The sequence below is a fragment of the Hyperolius riggenbachi genome, chromosome 4 (assembly GCF_040937935.1).
Source record: "Hyperolius riggenbachi isolate aHypRig1 chromosome 4, aHypRig1.pri, whole genome shotgun sequence".
Taxonomy (NCBI): Eukaryota; Metazoa; Chordata; class Amphibia; order Anura; family Hyperoliidae; genus Hyperolius; species Hyperolius riggenbachi.
Genome location: NC_090649.1, coordinates 148,891,615 through 148,907,902, shown reverse-complemented (window position 1 = coordinate 148,907,902; position 16,288 = coordinate 148,891,615). Strand labels below are relative to the sequence as shown.

The window sequence follows — 16,288 nt, the reverse complement described above, 5'->3', positions numbered from 1 at the left end:
AACTGAGGAAGTTCGGCATGTCCCAAAAACTCCTGAGGAACTTCTATACCGCAACCATTGAATCTGTCCTCTGCTCCTCCATCCTTGTCTGGTATGCTGGCTCCACCGATAGCGACAGACGCAAACTACAGAGGGTCATCAGGTCAGCGGAAAAGATCATCGGGAACCAACTCCCTGCCCTGGACTCCCTCTATAAGGCCAGACTACGCTCCAGAGCACTGAAGATTGCAAACGATCCCTCCCACCCTGTCCACCAGTTTTTCAGCCAGCTCCCCGTGGGGCGGAGGTATCGGAGATATCGGTCCATCGCTACAAAGACCACGAGACACAAAAACAGCTTCTTCCCTTCAGCGGTAAATTTGCTGAACGCGATAAACTCTGCTCATGCTCTCCCTCCTTAGACTGCCCCTGCTCCTCCATGCTGACTTTAGGCATGTAATTCACCCGGTTTTGGGTAAACAGTGGTTTATGGTTATGTTTTAGGTGATGAAGTGAGGGAAGCTTGTGGTTTATGGTATGTTATGTGGTTTATGGCTATGTTTGTGCAATGGAATGTTGTCTACTATGTTCTATGTCCTATGTTCGATGTCTCTTATGTTCTATGTATACGCCCTGCATCTGTGTGCCAAGCCCAATTCCGGGCACGACCCAGTCGTGCTTGGCGAAATAAAAGCGATTCTGATTCTGATTCTGATGTTACACACAACCGTGTGCACTGTGAATGTCGTACAGACTTAGTATTGCTGTGCGTTACTCTGCGTTGAAACATTTTCTAACGTGCGACTTTAACGTCGCACTCTGAAAGAGGCCTCACACATACACAGCAGTTTAGTAACCACAGCTTCTAACAAGCAGCCTCTGCATGCTGTGTGCGTACACAGTACACATGCTTGCTTGGCGTCCTGTAATTGTCGCCACCCTGAAGCATGTGATTCACCCTGCATCATGGAAGAACCGCCCCTGATGAGAAGGTGGCGCCACTCTACCCTAACTGGCACGCAAAATACAGTAGGTCAGAAACAACCCAGTTTCCTTGATTATTGTGAAGCTGGTGCAAGAATAGTAAGAAACTATGCTAGACTGACACTGGGTTTAGAAGAAAAGGTATGACAAGTTTTAGACATATAATTGCATTTCACAGCTTTAGAGGAAATCTTTGAAACCAGCTTCCTTCCTTTACACCATTAAATCTGAGAAGTCCCCCCTCGGCACAGGCAGTCACTGAAAGCCATTAAATTGTAACATGACTATAGTGCACCATGAAAGAATTTAACACCTAGTCAACACGCCTTGGCACCCTGCATTCATTTGTCTTGTGTGACTGCTTTTTGACATACAGTTTGCATGGAGAGATGAATATCCTGTAACAAGATAAAAATGTGTGGACACTACTGGTTGAATGGAACAGCTTTCTGTATAAACAACCATCTTTCACCTCAGCACCATTTGTCAATGACAAGGCTGTTGCACAACTCAGCACACTGGCCCTGCCTACAAATCACCTCTCTTCCTACTTAATTGGAGGTCATTTTCTAGGTTTTATCTATGTCACATGTGGATTTCTCCTCTGTAGACTTTTTTTTGTTTAATATTGTATTCTTTTTCTTTTTTTTTCCCCTCAAAAACACAAAGGAATACACCAGTTAATTTTGTGGAAGCCATCTAGAACAACAACTTTATGTTACTGCAGATATGAATATGCTTTTTAGTTAACACAAGTGTATGATTTCATCTGTAGAGTGCACAATAGCGGAACTAAATTGTTTTACAGGGAGTCATTTCTCCATTAGGGGAGACAGTGAGAAATGATCTACATTCAGGTTTTGAGGTATAGAGCTTCTTAAAGTGGACCTGAACTCTTGCACAGGACAGAAGGCAAACAGAGAAATGCACCCTGTATATATTTAGAGAGTTTAGCCTGTCTAATTCCCCCTCACCTGTGACTAATCAAGAGTTTAATTTGATCTCTCCAGTGTGTCAGCTGGCTAACCCTGCAGAGCAGCTTCTTTGTAAACAAAGGATGTTAACCCTATGTCTGCTTCCATAAAAGCAGGAAGTAGACACACTGCAGATTTATTGCAGGATTTGTATGAGCTGTATCAAATAAATATTTTTTCTTTAAAGGTTATTATGTTTTTGCTTATCTTTTAGAGTAGAGCGGAAGTTCTGAGTTCTGGTCCGCTTTAAAGGACACCTGAACTCAAAGGTATATGGAGGCTGCCATATTTATTTATGCAAATTGTCTGATTACCCTGCTCATATTCTGTTTTTAATACCTTTAGTCATTGATCCTGAACAAGTATCCAGATCAGATGTTTGACTTAATTTTGACTGCCTTTGCAGCAAGCTTGTTTCGGGGTTATAATTCAGACCCTACTGATGCAAGAGAGATCAGCAGGATGTCAGGCAACTGGTATTGTTTAAATGAAATAATTCTAGCAGCCTCCTTATCCTCTCATTTAAAAATATTGCCCTTCATACTGGGCAGTTTTAAAACAAAATATTTTTATAGTGCCTGAAGTTTGCACTTGAGAGCAGAACTCCATTGAAAAGAAGTACAAACTGTAGCACACTTCAATATAGTGTTACATTTAGATAATCCTATGGTTTGCACAGACCAGACATGCTCCATAGACAGTACTTACTATTTTAGCTTTATAACTTTCCATGTCAATGTCCTGATTACTATGGTGCCATAATTAAAGTAAGGCAGGAAAATCAGTCACACCGTCCGCCACACGAGACTCTGCCGTTTTTACTGTGAGGGCTTTCATGTCTCAGCTTAACCACTTAGGACCGCCTAACGCCGATAGGCGGTGGCGGGTTTAAGTGGTTATTACATGGAGGGTGTCTCCGTGAACAGTGTGCGAGCCGCCGATCGCGTCTCGCACGCCTAATGTAAACACACGGGGAAGAAATCCCTGCTGTTTACATCATACGGCGCTGCTGAATAGCCCACGCAGCACAGATCTTACGAAACACCCCTGGTCCTTAAGTGGAGACACTGAAGCGCAGGAAAAAAAAATATGATATAATGAATTGGTTGTGTAGTACGAATAATTACTAGAACATTGGTTGCAAAAAAAAAATATTCTCATATTTTTATTTTCAGTTTTACAGCTTTTTTTTTTTTTTAATAACACTGCATCATTCTCTAATATTTGCAATTTACACCCTACTCAGCATTCTAAATGTTTTTACAGAACAGGCAGTGAACTTTTGACCTGTCCTGAACTGTTCGCTGCAAAAGAAAAAAAACAATACAGTTGAGATAAAAACCATCAGAAGTCAGAGCTCTCTGCTACTTTGAAAGTAGAGCTTAATGGCTATTTGCATAGATAACAACTGGAGTTTCTTAACTCTTCCTGTACTGGAAACAAATATTAGACTTATGTCTCTGCTCCTAATGCTTTATTTCTTAGCTGTACTATACAACCAATTCATTATATCATATTTTTTTTTCCGCTTCAGTGTCTCTTTAAAGCACACCTGAAGTGAGAGGAATATGGAGGCTCTCATATTTATTTACTTTAAAACAATGCAAATTGCCTGGATGTACTGCTGATCCTCTGCCTCTAATATTTTTAGTCATAGACTCAGAAAAATCATGTAGATCAGGTACTCTGACTGAAGTCTGACTAGGTCTATCTGCATGCTTGTTTCAGGTGTGGGATTTGGACACTACTGCAGCCAACGAGATCAGCAGGATGCCAGGCAGCTGGTATTGTTTAACCACTTCATGCAAAATGGCCAGTTTATGTCAGTGCAAAGAAGACATTCAATAAACGTCCATTTTGCCAATTTGTGGAATAATGCGCAACTGCTATTTATAACTTGTATGTGTGGAGAGAAGTGGTCAAAAGGAAATAAAAATGGCAGCATATGTCTCACTTCAGGTTCCCTTTAAGAGGTGCAGTGCTTCACTAAACCCATACAAACTGGGCACGTTTTTTTACTTAATCGTATGTTGCTGATAGTGTCATTACCCAATTCATGGTGATGCTTGCACAGTCTGGTACTCAGATGTGAGTGTGTCTGAAGATATATCACAAGGGTCCAGTTTAAGATACACAGTAGATATCTCACTGGAGTCTTGCTTCTTCCCACATTTCAGCACATTTAATACATCTGCATGCCGTAACTTCTATTATTTTGAATTACTTGTGTTGAAGAACAAAACGTCTATATTACAATTTTGTATTTCAAAATTGACTGTAAGCCTGGGTAAATAACACATGTAAACTAAGGGCCGGTTTCCACGGGAACTGGGGCCATTTCCAGTTCGGCCGTGGCTCTCGTTCTGCTGCAGAGCCACAACCTGAATCGTTAACCAGTATCATGCAAAAAAAGAAAAGGGGGGGGGGGGGGTCTTTGGTGATGCAGTGCAATTTCTGGTGATGATATTTTTGAATCTAGGATTAGAAATAAAAAGATCAAAAACAAATAAAAACAGTGTGGAAGTGTAGATGCTAACCAGTCCTTTGTCCAGCCATTTTGACATCAGGGAATAGAGCCAAACAGCCTGAAAGGTTTTCAACATTTTAAGGGAAAATGAGTTCCCCAAATACATTCTCCTAGAAAGGACATTTGTGGTATATGGAGGCACATACTGTATGTATAAATTGATCACACCCTTAAAGTGTTATGAAACTCACATTTGTGGTCTACAATATGACTGTTTTAAAGTTACTGGAAGGGTTAACAATCAAACTTCTACTTCAAGCTAATTGATAAGATTGCCATTGCCATGTACAAAATAATCAGATTGTGTTGAACTGTGTGTATTTGGGGAGTAAATAAAGCTGAGAGACTTCTACTGTATCTAGGGGTAGGAAGAGAACTTTCTCTGCTTTGTTTGCTTAGCAATTACTTAATTACAAGACAATCTGATGATTTGTCCTGCAACTGGCGATGTTATCAATTAGCATCTGTGAAGTCAAACCATGCCATTCAGTGACTTCAGTGATATCAGTCTTTTCTGTCAGTTTTATGCTATGTTTAATGCTGGGAATACACGGCTTGATTTTGCCACTCGATTCTCCCGCTCGATTGATCCCCCGCTTGATTCCGCAGGCGATTCTCTTATCTTCCACTCGTTTTTTCTTATCTTTTTCCATTGTGGTCATGGCCGAATCGACGGGCGAAACGATCGGGCCGGAGATCGAACATGTTGGAAATTATCTAACGAGCCATCTAAATGGCTCAAAATGAACCGTGTATTCCCAGCAGAATGTTTTAAAGCAGAATGGAATCTAGAGTTTCATACTATTTTAATTAGATCATCAATCTTTAGTTGTTTATTCAAAGAAATGAAAACATATACATTTGTTATTTTAAAAAAAATTTACTTATGTCTTCTACTGTCAGTCCATGTCAATTACATGCAAATTTCATGCACTTGAAAAGCCACTCAGGCTGGTTGTCATACCAGAGGTTGCACACATGTGCTGGATCCATTTCCAGCTGACTAGTGTAACCACCAATCCATATGTCTGGGCAGGTTGCTGGTTAGGATCTCAAAGGTGGCGATGATGATGGCAGGGTGGTGGTTGCTAGGGGTGGGGTATGCTTTAAAAACTACTGTTATAATGCTTATCTGAGTTAAACCAAAACATTTTTAAAAAATATGGGGTAGTAAAACAGCATTACTTAGCATTTTCTATAGAAAACTACAGTCATCATCCGGGGGTTATCTGGCTAGAGCAATGGCTGTCAAATAGTTAATAAACCTGTGATGTGATATCATATAGCCACCCGAAGACCTTTTCTTAAAGAGACTCAGAGATGAGTCATGTGGCTGTTTTTTTACTTACCCGATGCTTCCTCCAGCCTCATAAGCATGGATGCGTCCTTCGCCGTCCTCCTGCAGTCCTCACGGAATCCTCTGTTCAGCCGCAATCAACACCCGGTACGCAGCTCAGTTGGGCTCAGTCTGACTGAGTGACGTCAGCCGAGGTCTTCTGCGCTTGGGCAGAAGGTCTGCGCATGCGCAGAATGCCCCCCGCTGACGTCACTGAGCTGTTTACCAGAGAAGATTGCGGCTTAACGGAGGCACTAAGGAGGATGGCGAGGGACACATCCATGCTTATGGGGCTGGAGGAAGCATCTCTGAGTCTCTTTAAGGCTCGAACACACGCAAAATGAAACTCAACCTCTGAGAATCCAGTGTTAGTATGGCAGCCCCCAATGGCCAGCAACCACTTGGCCAGCAATTAGTACTGGCAGATCACTTTGTCTAGAGTTGGATTTAAAACCACATCATTAAAGTTTAATTTTACACAGTACGACTTAGAACATTTGAAAAATGTTAACTAAAGTGAAGTTGTCACCTAGTGTGAAGTGCTTGCTTGATTTATTAATAAAAGCATTACTTTTGCCTGAGAAATGACCTTGCAATTGTATCACCTTATTTGTGTTGTGAAAAGCAGATTTTAGTTGTCAAATTGCTTTACCTTTGCTCTGCTAGAGCAGGTGAAATATTGAGTGCATCACTGTCTGGTGGTACTCCTGTCATGCTGAGACCACCGAAAGACTTAAAAATGTAAAACAAATGAATAAGCAATTCAAATAAAACTCTGTGATGCATTATACAAAGCATACACAATGCATTTTTAAATAGCTTTTCCCATTGCTTGTAATGTGTTGTGAAAGACCATAAAAAATGCTCTGATTTTGTAATTCTGCTGATGTCGCCTTCTCAGGCCCAGATTTACTATACAGGAGCTATAGGCACAGATGTCCTGGCACCTTAGACCTAGCCCTCCATGAACCTACAAACCCCCACCAAACAGTGCCACAACTGTCCCAGCTGTCACTTCCCTTGCCTGTCATAGGTAGATACAGATGCTCCTTAGTATTAGGTAGCCAGAAGTGGCCTCAATATTAAGTAGCTAGAGGTGCCCCCAAGTATTAGGTAGCTACAGGAACCTCAGTATTAATTAGCTAGAGGTGCTTCTGACTGAAGGGAGATCTCGTCAGTGGAATGCAAAAAGCAGGGTGAGTAACCTCTCATCAGAACACTGCATAAGGAAGGAGGGAGGCACTCAGGGAGGGGAGTGAGCCGCCTTTCCATCATTGGGCTCTTGTAGGCATGTGCCTACAGTGCCTTATGATAAATCCAGTCCTGCTCCTGCTGCACACAGCTGTTTCTACATATGAACAATTTCTCCTAGTCAGAATCCTTACCATTCTTTTGTTTCTAGAACTGCTTCTAGTAAAGAATTAATCAGTTAAACCAGGGGTCCCCAAACGTTTTGGGTCGAGGGCCAGGCCAACAAACTTCAGACTTCTGGGGGGCCGGAGTATACATAAAATGATGTAGAAGTCTTTGCGGGCCAGACAGTAAAGCATACCCAGGTGACGACCTGCAGTCCAATTGGACAGCAGTGCCACCTAAATGTGGAATTTGATTGAAAGCCAGCAAATTACTGCTTCCATGTGGATGGGTGGTGCCAGCACTGCTATTCTATATGCGGGCCACCAATATTTAAATGTAGCTGACCGCATCTATAAGTAATACATTTTGTGAGCGGGGGGGCCAGTAAAAAAACCTCAGGGGGCCACATTCGTCCCGCGGGCCTTAGTTTGAGGACCACTGAGTTAAACCATATAGTTTTATTCCCATGGACCAGAGAAACCGATACTGTAATTCTAAAGGAAATAATATATTAAAAAGCATAAATTATAAGTAAATCTTATGTAGAGGTAATAGTAAAAAATGTCCAGAGACTCCATTTGGATTTCAATAGGAATGATCCCTAAAATTGGTTTTAAACCAGGTATATTAATTATACACTAAATAAGTAAAATATCTAATACTACCTCCTTTCTTTACCCCACACATATACCTTTATTTCCACATGAGATCCCTGGTTCATTGCAGAACACTACAGTTGCAACTGAAGCAGAAGTGATTTGGCCCACTGCATTATGGGATTTGTAGTTTTATGCAGGTGCGTGTTAGAGATGAATGAAAAGACAGCCAGTGTACACAGAAAGCATGGGCGTCCGCACATAGGGGCAAAATGGGGCAGCTTCCCCCCCGGCTGTCAGCTGCCCCCCCCCCCCCAACCATGCCCGCTCCCTATCATGTAGCAGGCAGTGTGCCAGCAGCCAGTGTCAGACCTCCGATCAGCCTGCAAACAGTGAGAAGCAGGCGCTAGTATCTCGAAGATACCACAATTATATGTGGAAGTGACATCATATGTCACTTCTGAATATGCAGCGCGGTGTCCGCGGGGGTACCATGCCCCCACTTCGCACTGGTCTCCAGATGATCGGAGATCTGACGCTGGCTGCTGGCACACTGCCTGTTAAATGTTATGCAGTGGGGACAGATGGGGAGGGGGAGGCAGCTGATCTGAAGTATTCATCAAGGTGAGTGGGGGGTCCCTGTCACTACCGAAAACTTGGGGGCACCTGTCACTAAACATGGTGGGTGAGGGGTCCCTGTCACTACCTAAAATTGGGGGGCACGTATCATTAAACATTGGGTTGAGGGGTCCTTGTCACTACCTAAGACTGGGGGGCACCTGCCACTAAACATGGGGGATCCCTGTCAGTACCTAAAACTGGGTGGCAACTGTCACTAAACATGGGGGGTTCCTGTCTATCTAAAACTGGGGGCACCTGTCAACCCCTAAACTGGGGGGTCCCTGTCACTAAACACGGAGGTCCCTGTCGCTACCTAAACAGGGGGGCACCTGTCACCACCTAAACTGGGGGGGAGGAGTCCCTGTCACTGAACATGGGAGGTCCCTGTCTTTACCTAAACTGGGGGGGTCCCTGTCACTACTTAAACTGGGGAGCACCTGTGTCAGAGGCGCTCACAATCCCTACCAAAGTCCTAGTCTAATGTCCCACCATTGCTGAGTTCATGTAAATTTGGCTCCACCCGTGACCACACTCACATCCTGGTCCATGGCCATGCCCATTTTGCCATACTTTGCCCCACCCCTTTTTGTCCCGTCCCCCCTGGAAATTTTTCTGTGGACGCCCATGACAGGGAGGGTAAAGTGAGGACACAACTTGCCCTTCACAAAGATGGAAAATTAAGACTGCTTGTTGGAGGCTAGGTAAGGTAAAAGAGTCAGGTAAGGCTAGGGGATACAGGTGGAAGAATAAAGGGTGTAGTAGCCATCTTATGAGATGAAGGTGAAAGCTTAGCATGCGAGGTGGCCATATTAAAGGATGTAGGTGGAAGCTTGTTGACCTTCATGAAAGATGAGCCTATTCTTGTACAGTATTCAGGGCAATCTTTCTTAACTTTTCTCTTTGGAGGAACCCTTCAAATAATTTTTGGTTCTCAGGGAACTCCTGCATTAGCGGAGGGAGTGGGGACTTATTTTGCAGGTGGCACAATGTTTTATAAGAAGGTGTGGCTAAAAGCTCTACAAACTGTTACAGCTTCCTTGTTTAGCCCCATTTCATGTTCCTTATCTGTAGTGCTCCTTATTAAAGTAGCCTGTGTTAGTGTTTCTTATTATAGTTCCCACAATTATAACATGCCCCTATAATAATGCTCTTTATTATACTACCTCACTATCAGGGCTACTTCAGACTATACTACACGTGATTAGGATTTTGATACAATTGTACATGCGATTCCGATTTTTGATACGATTAAAAAAGTCCTGCATGCTGCAGTTTTTCTGTTTTTCTTTTTTGCTAGCATCCAATGAAATTTGCAAAACTGAATCGCAAATCAGAATTGGGATTTGCAGTATATAAGAATTATTACTGCGCTTCGTATAACTCCCCAGTGCCCTTCTTTTTATAGAGGAGCCAAAGAGGTACTTTTTCACCCTCTCATTCAACTGAGGGGAAGGAACCTGTGAAGGAAAGAAGAGAGCCTGAAGTTACCTTCATACTGGTTGCTCTTTTTCCCAATGTCTAGTGTTTGCTTTACTTTAAAATAACCGACCAGCTTTCATTCAGAATCTGCTGCTTCAGTGTCTCTGGCAGCATTAACATCCAATAAATTATATGCCTGTGATTGATGAGTTATGTAAAATGTAAGCATCCACTAAATGGAAAAAAATCTTAACCCAGGAAGGCTTCATTATTGACGTTTTATACCTCAGGATGTAAATAGCATAGTGTGTAACAGATATTTTTTTACAGATCAAAACTAACATTCATTAAACAGCCAGTGATACAAGTAAGAATCTGCGTTCAGATAAATGCTGTTATAACAGCACAGACGTGGATTGCTTTTGCAGCGACCAGAAACACAAATGACACATTGGACATGTTTGTGATCATTTTCAACTCTTGTGGCACAACAGGCAACTGTGGCATAGTGCCAGAATAAGTATGATACAGATTGACCCATTGCTGCAAAATGGCAGCTTGGGAGGATGTTTGTGTGTGGATACAGACCAAAAGCTTCAGGCTTGGAAAACATTAGTCGCAAACATTGCAATAATGGAAATGATAGCTAATACCAACAGCTGGCCAATAACAGTTACTGCATTAAAACGAAGGGTTAGATTGTGTAAAGGTACACTTGGGAGCTGAGGATGCGCAACACTGCACAGAACTTAGTGTAATTTAAAGCAGCAGGGACAACCATACTATTCTAGGAAAAACAAACTATATATATATATATATATATATATATATATATATATATATATATATATATATATATATATATATATATATATATATATATATATATATATATATATATATATATATATATATATATATATATATATATAGATGAGCAGCACACAAACCAAATTATATGCAATACTATGCAAAGCATGCAGGCAGCACTGGAGATCCCCAGTCTCCATAATAAATATATAAATACAGAGGGGCTGCAGCACGCAACAGGAAAGCAGTGACAGGGGCTCTTGGTTGTGTGCTGCAGCCCCCTCTATATCTATATATTTCTTATAGAGACTAGTAGAGATCTCCAGTGCTGTGTGCATGCTTTACATAGTATTGCATATAATTTGGTTTGTGCTGCTCATCCCCTGGTATATATTTTTTTTCCCCTGTGAGCGTGCATAACCACGCCCACCTCTAGTACAGTTAAGCATATAAATGAGCAGAGCTCATAGTTCAGTCAGTAGCTAGTACTAGTAGAAGGTGAGGTGTTTTTAATTTCCTTACTCCCATTTAGTTGACCCTTGGGCTTTTGGCATGGTTCCCACTAGAACGCTGATAAAAACTAGCATTTTTGCCTGGTTAGAGTAGGACTCACCAGATTGGGGACACTTTGTCGCAGTTGGTGAGCTTAAACACGTTAAAAAGTAACCAAGTAACCCTGTCACTGTTTTCCTGTTGTGTGCTGCAGCCCCTCTGTATGTATATATATGTATGTATATATATATATATATATATATATATATATATATATATATATATATATATATATATATATATATATATATATATATATATATATATATACAGGATCTTCTCAAAAAAATAGCATATTGTGATAAAGTTCATTATTTTCTGTAATGTACTGATAAACATTAGACTTTTATATATTTTAGATTCAAATACCCTCAACTGAAGTAGTTCAAGCCTTTTATTGTTTTAATATTGATGATTTTAGCATACAGCTCATAAAAACCCAAATTTCCTATCTCAAAAAATTAGCATATTTCATCCGACCAATAAAAGAAAAGTGTTTTTAAAACAAAAAAAGTCAACCTTCAAATAATGATGTTTAGTTATGCACTCAATACTTGGTCGGGAATCCTTTTGCAGAAATGACTGCTTCAATGCAGCGTGGCATGGAGGCAATCAGCCTGTGGCACTGCTCAGGTGTTATGGAGGCCCAGGATGCCTCGATAGCGGCCTTAAGCTCATCCAGACAGAGTGTTGGGTCTTGCGTCTCTCAACTTTCTCTTCACAATATCCCACAGATTCTCTATGGGGTTCAGGTCAGGAGAGTTGGCAGGTCAATTGACACAGTAATACCATGGTCAGTAAACCATTTACCAGTGGTTTTGGCACTGTGAGCAGGTGCCAGGTCGTGCTGAAGAATGAAATCTTCTTCTCCATAAAGCTTTTGAACCCACTTTTGAACCAGAAACAGCGGCAGAAGCGCCTGACCTGGGCTACAGAGAAGCAGCACTGGACTGTTGATCAGTGGTCCAAAGTACTTTTTTCGGATGAAAGCAACTTTAACATATCATTCGGAAATCAAGGTGCCAGAGTCTGGAGGAAGACTGGGGAGAAGGAAATGCCAAAATGCCTGAAGTCCAGTGTCAAGTACCCACAGTCAGTGATGGTCTGGGGTGCCATGTCAGCTGCTGGTGTTGGTCCACTGTGTTTTATCAAGGGCTGGGTCAATGCAGCTAGCTATCAGGAGATTTTGGAGCACTTCATGCTTCCATCTGCTGAAAAAGCATTATGGAGATGAAGATTTCATTTTTCAGCATGACCTGGCACCTGCTCACAGTGCCAAAACCACTGGTAAATGGTTTACTGACCATGGTATTACTGTGCTCAATTGGCCTGCCAACTCTCCTGACCTGAACCCCATAGAGAATCTGTGGGATATTGTGAAGAGAAAGTTGAGAGATGCAAGACCCAACAGTCTGGATGAGCTTAAAGAGAGTCTGAAGCGAGAATAAATCTCGCTTCAGCTCTTATATATAGCAGGGGCATGTGTGCCCCTGCTAAAACGCCGCTATCCCACGGCTAAACGGGGGTCCCTCGAGAAGTCGCGGGGATCACTTCCTGATTGAGGCAGGGCTAACCGCTGCAGCCCTGCCTCACGCGCGTCTGTCAGCGCGTATCTCCGCCTCTCCCCCGCCCCTCTCAGTCTTCCTTCACTGAGAGGGGCGGGGGAGAGGCGGCGATGCGCCGCTGATAGACGCGCTGTGAGGCAGGGCTGCAGCCGTTAGCCCTGCCTCCAGCAGCAGCAAAATCTACGACCAAGTTGGTCGTAGATTTTTCAGGGGTGGATTTGGGGGTGATGGGACCCCCGTTTAGCTGCGGCATATCGGCGTTTTAGCAGGGGCACACATGCCCCTGCTATATATAAGCTCTGAAGCGAGATTTATTCTCGCTTTAGAGTCTCTTTAAGGCCGCTATCGAAGCATCCTGGGCCTCCATAACACCTGAGTAGTGCCACAGGCTGATTGCCTCCATGCCACGCCGCATTGAAGCAGTCATTTCTGCAAAAGGATTCCCGACCAAGAATTGAGTGCATAACTGAACATAATTATTTGAAGGTTGACTTTTTTTGTTTTTTTTATTTATCGAATGAAATATGCTAATTTTTTGAGATAGGAAATTTGGGTTTTCATGAGCTGTATGCCAAAATCATCAATATTAAAACAATAAAAGGCTTGAACTACTTCAGTTGTGTGTATTTGAATCTAAAATATATAAAAGTCTAATGTTTATCAGTACATTACAGAAAATAATGAACTTTATCACAATATATATATATACTTGTTCTACTTACCTAACATATGTATTGCACTGTCCACATTCTGATTTCAGTGAATTCTATATAGTAAATAAAAGGAAATCTGTTCCAGGCAATTTTTTTTTACTTTACTGCCTCTGACTGAAACTAATCCTAATGTAATTTCCTCCCTTCCTTTTTTTTTTCCTAGAAACTGCGCTGTCATATATAGCTTGCTTTGTAAACACATATGAGCTCAGCATAGATCATATTTCAGCAGCTTCTGCAGAGGGGTGAGGTATATTTCCCTTCTCAGCCTCTGGTCACACTGAACTGCCCTCAGCCGATCAGTGAGGAGCAGGAATGTATAAGAGCTTCCCTAAGCCCAGCAATGCACCAGGAAGGAGCCAGGCTGACTGAGATAAGATTGATTACAGCAGAAACGTTTATGATTATATTGGAATGCTTGCAATGCAGACTGCATGTAGACTACATAATAAACACAGAGCAGTGGGTAAATTGAATTTGATTTGTGGCTAACAATCATGCTTTAAGGAGTTTTATCAGTAGAAGGGAAAATCAAAAGACACAGCACACTGATGTCAAAATGCTATTTTTTTAAATCTATATGTTCCAGAAACCCTTGATTTACCTATATGCAGTGTTTTAAAGATAGAAATAAATCGTACGACACGCATCATAACAAAATATTTCTTACAAGTCTGTGACCTTTGTTAAAGCCCCCTTAGCAATAATTTTGATTTTGCAAGTGCCTGTGCAATAGCAGAACAGAAAGGCATCATATTATGTGCCCCATGTTTCCATGGTTATCCCTTTGTGATGCAACAGGCATGAAGAATTGGGCATGAGTCATGGGTGATTCTCTGGCATTCATCACAGCAGGTACATTTCTTTTGCTTGAAAAACCATGTGGTTTGCATGCCAAAGGCATCAATGTAATTCTCCAAAATATATCTATTGATGGCATATTCCCATGAGCTACAAGCGAAGAACTTTGTGAGGTGGCACATCATGTGGTGAGGGGGACCTAGCATTTGACAACCTACTTTTTTTTGTTTTTATGGACAGAAGTAATAAAAATATTTCAACAAAGAACAAGAAAAAGGCAGGAGGGGACGACAACACTGTTTTCATCACAATTAATCTCTTATTGCCTCAGCCCTTCACTTTTTTATTTTTTACATATTTCTTTATAAATAAATCTGAGATGTTCTGAATCAGGATGATACCAAACTACTTTCTTTTACTGATGGCTAAAACAGTACTACACTCTACTGCTTCTACTAAATAAATAAGACAAAGTAACACCCCTGCCAAGGTAGGTTGGGAGCTGCTCTAGTGAAGTCCTGTAGTTGTGCATAAGAGTGCGAGATGTGTGGGGCGATTAGGAGGAGGTTATTGGAGGAGAGGAGAGGGTGACCAGCTTTGTATCTACTTACCAGATCAGTGATTGGTTGGGCAGGACTTGTGTATGGATTCGTAGGACAGGCATAGATAGGATCTTTAATCTGAATCTTAAGGGGACCGGGAGCCAGTGGAAGGATTTGCACAGGGGAATTGTGGAGACGGAGCAGTGGGAGAAGTAGATGAATGTGGCTGCTGCATTCATGATGGATTGTAGTGGAGCAATGGGGTTCAGAGAGAGGCCTGAAAGGAGGGTCTTGCAGTATTCCAGGCAGGAGATGATGAGGGCATGGACAAGTAGTGTGGCACTTTGTTGTGCATTTTTAAAATGGTACATTGCAAGTTTCAGAGAGCCGCAATTTGCAATGCTGCCCATAGACTTTCATCAAGTGCGATTTTGCATGCGTTTTCCTTGATGTGGCAAAGTCCCCCCGATTCAAGCTAGAGTGCTCCCAGCCTAGTGGTAATAAGCTATTGGATCTCACATGGAAAACAGCAATGTTCAATTTCTGTGGCGAAAGATACACTTTACATGGAAGTTTTGAGAGGCTAGACCAGAGGACTGTCAAACAGGAATAGGGTGAAAACTCACCCATCCCTTCCGCCTGGTTACTCTTGATATTTGGAATTTAATCCTGAGAAAGTGACCGGTGAATCCTGATTGATCTGTAAAAATGTACATTTCCTGTGCACATGCACAGTACATATAAATTATGTAACTGATGTCACACCATCCCATATTAAAACGTCATGTCACACTTTACTACAATTTCTTTCCCATGACTATCCTTTAACAGAATGAAGAACCTCCAGAAAAATCATTATTTCCTACCACTGTGCTCTTTCTCATAGCTCCCTGTTACATTAGCAGTCATATGAAAGATCGTCCTGTACCTTTGATACTACAAAACTAGGATTGCCCTTCCAGCTACAAGCAATTATTGCTCTATTGCAAAAGCACTGCATAGTAATCCTAGAGGCGTAATATTCCTCATGTCACTTCATCGAGCTGTTACTACTGATTGATTTTATGTGACAGCTTCTGTATGTTCTCAACCCTCTGCACGCTCGTCATCTCACAGTACTTATATATACATATACACTTAGGAAATCTCCCATAGCAACCACTATATTTTAAAAAGGATTCTTAGCTGACAAATTTATTGCAAAGATGTGGTATCAAGCTGTGACAAAGCTGCATATTTACTAGCTGTACAATTTTATTCACTTTAATACCGTGTTTCCCCTAAAGTTAGACCTACCCCGAAAGTAAGGCCTCCCTTATATTTCAAGCGTGCTTGAAATATAAGACCTACTCCGAAATTAAGACCTAGCTGGGGGGGGGCGCTGTGTGTATGGGGAGGTGTGTGGTCCCTTACCGCACCTCCCTTGTGGCTGCGTCCCCCTCCGTTCCAAGTAATTCCTCCTGTGGCGGCGTCAGGGGCATTGTAATCAATTAGTGAGGGCGCCCTTTGACCC

The 16,288-nt window shown here is 41.9% G+C and overlaps 1 long non-coding RNA gene across 1 annotated transcript in view; it reads right to left on the bottom strand.

Moving 5' to 3' along the window:
• The window catches only part of LOC137571530 (uncharacterized), a 70,895-nt gene extending 63,008 nt beyond the window's left edge, over positions 1 to 7,887 (bottom strand). Inside the window, exon 1 of the long non-coding RNA XR_011031368.1 lies at positions 7,848 to 7,887. This is a non-coding gene — a long non-coding RNA (uncharacterized lncRNA). The remainder of the gene's footprint in view (positions 1 to 7,847) is intronic.
• Positions 7,888 to 16,288: the final 8,401 nt, after the last annotated feature.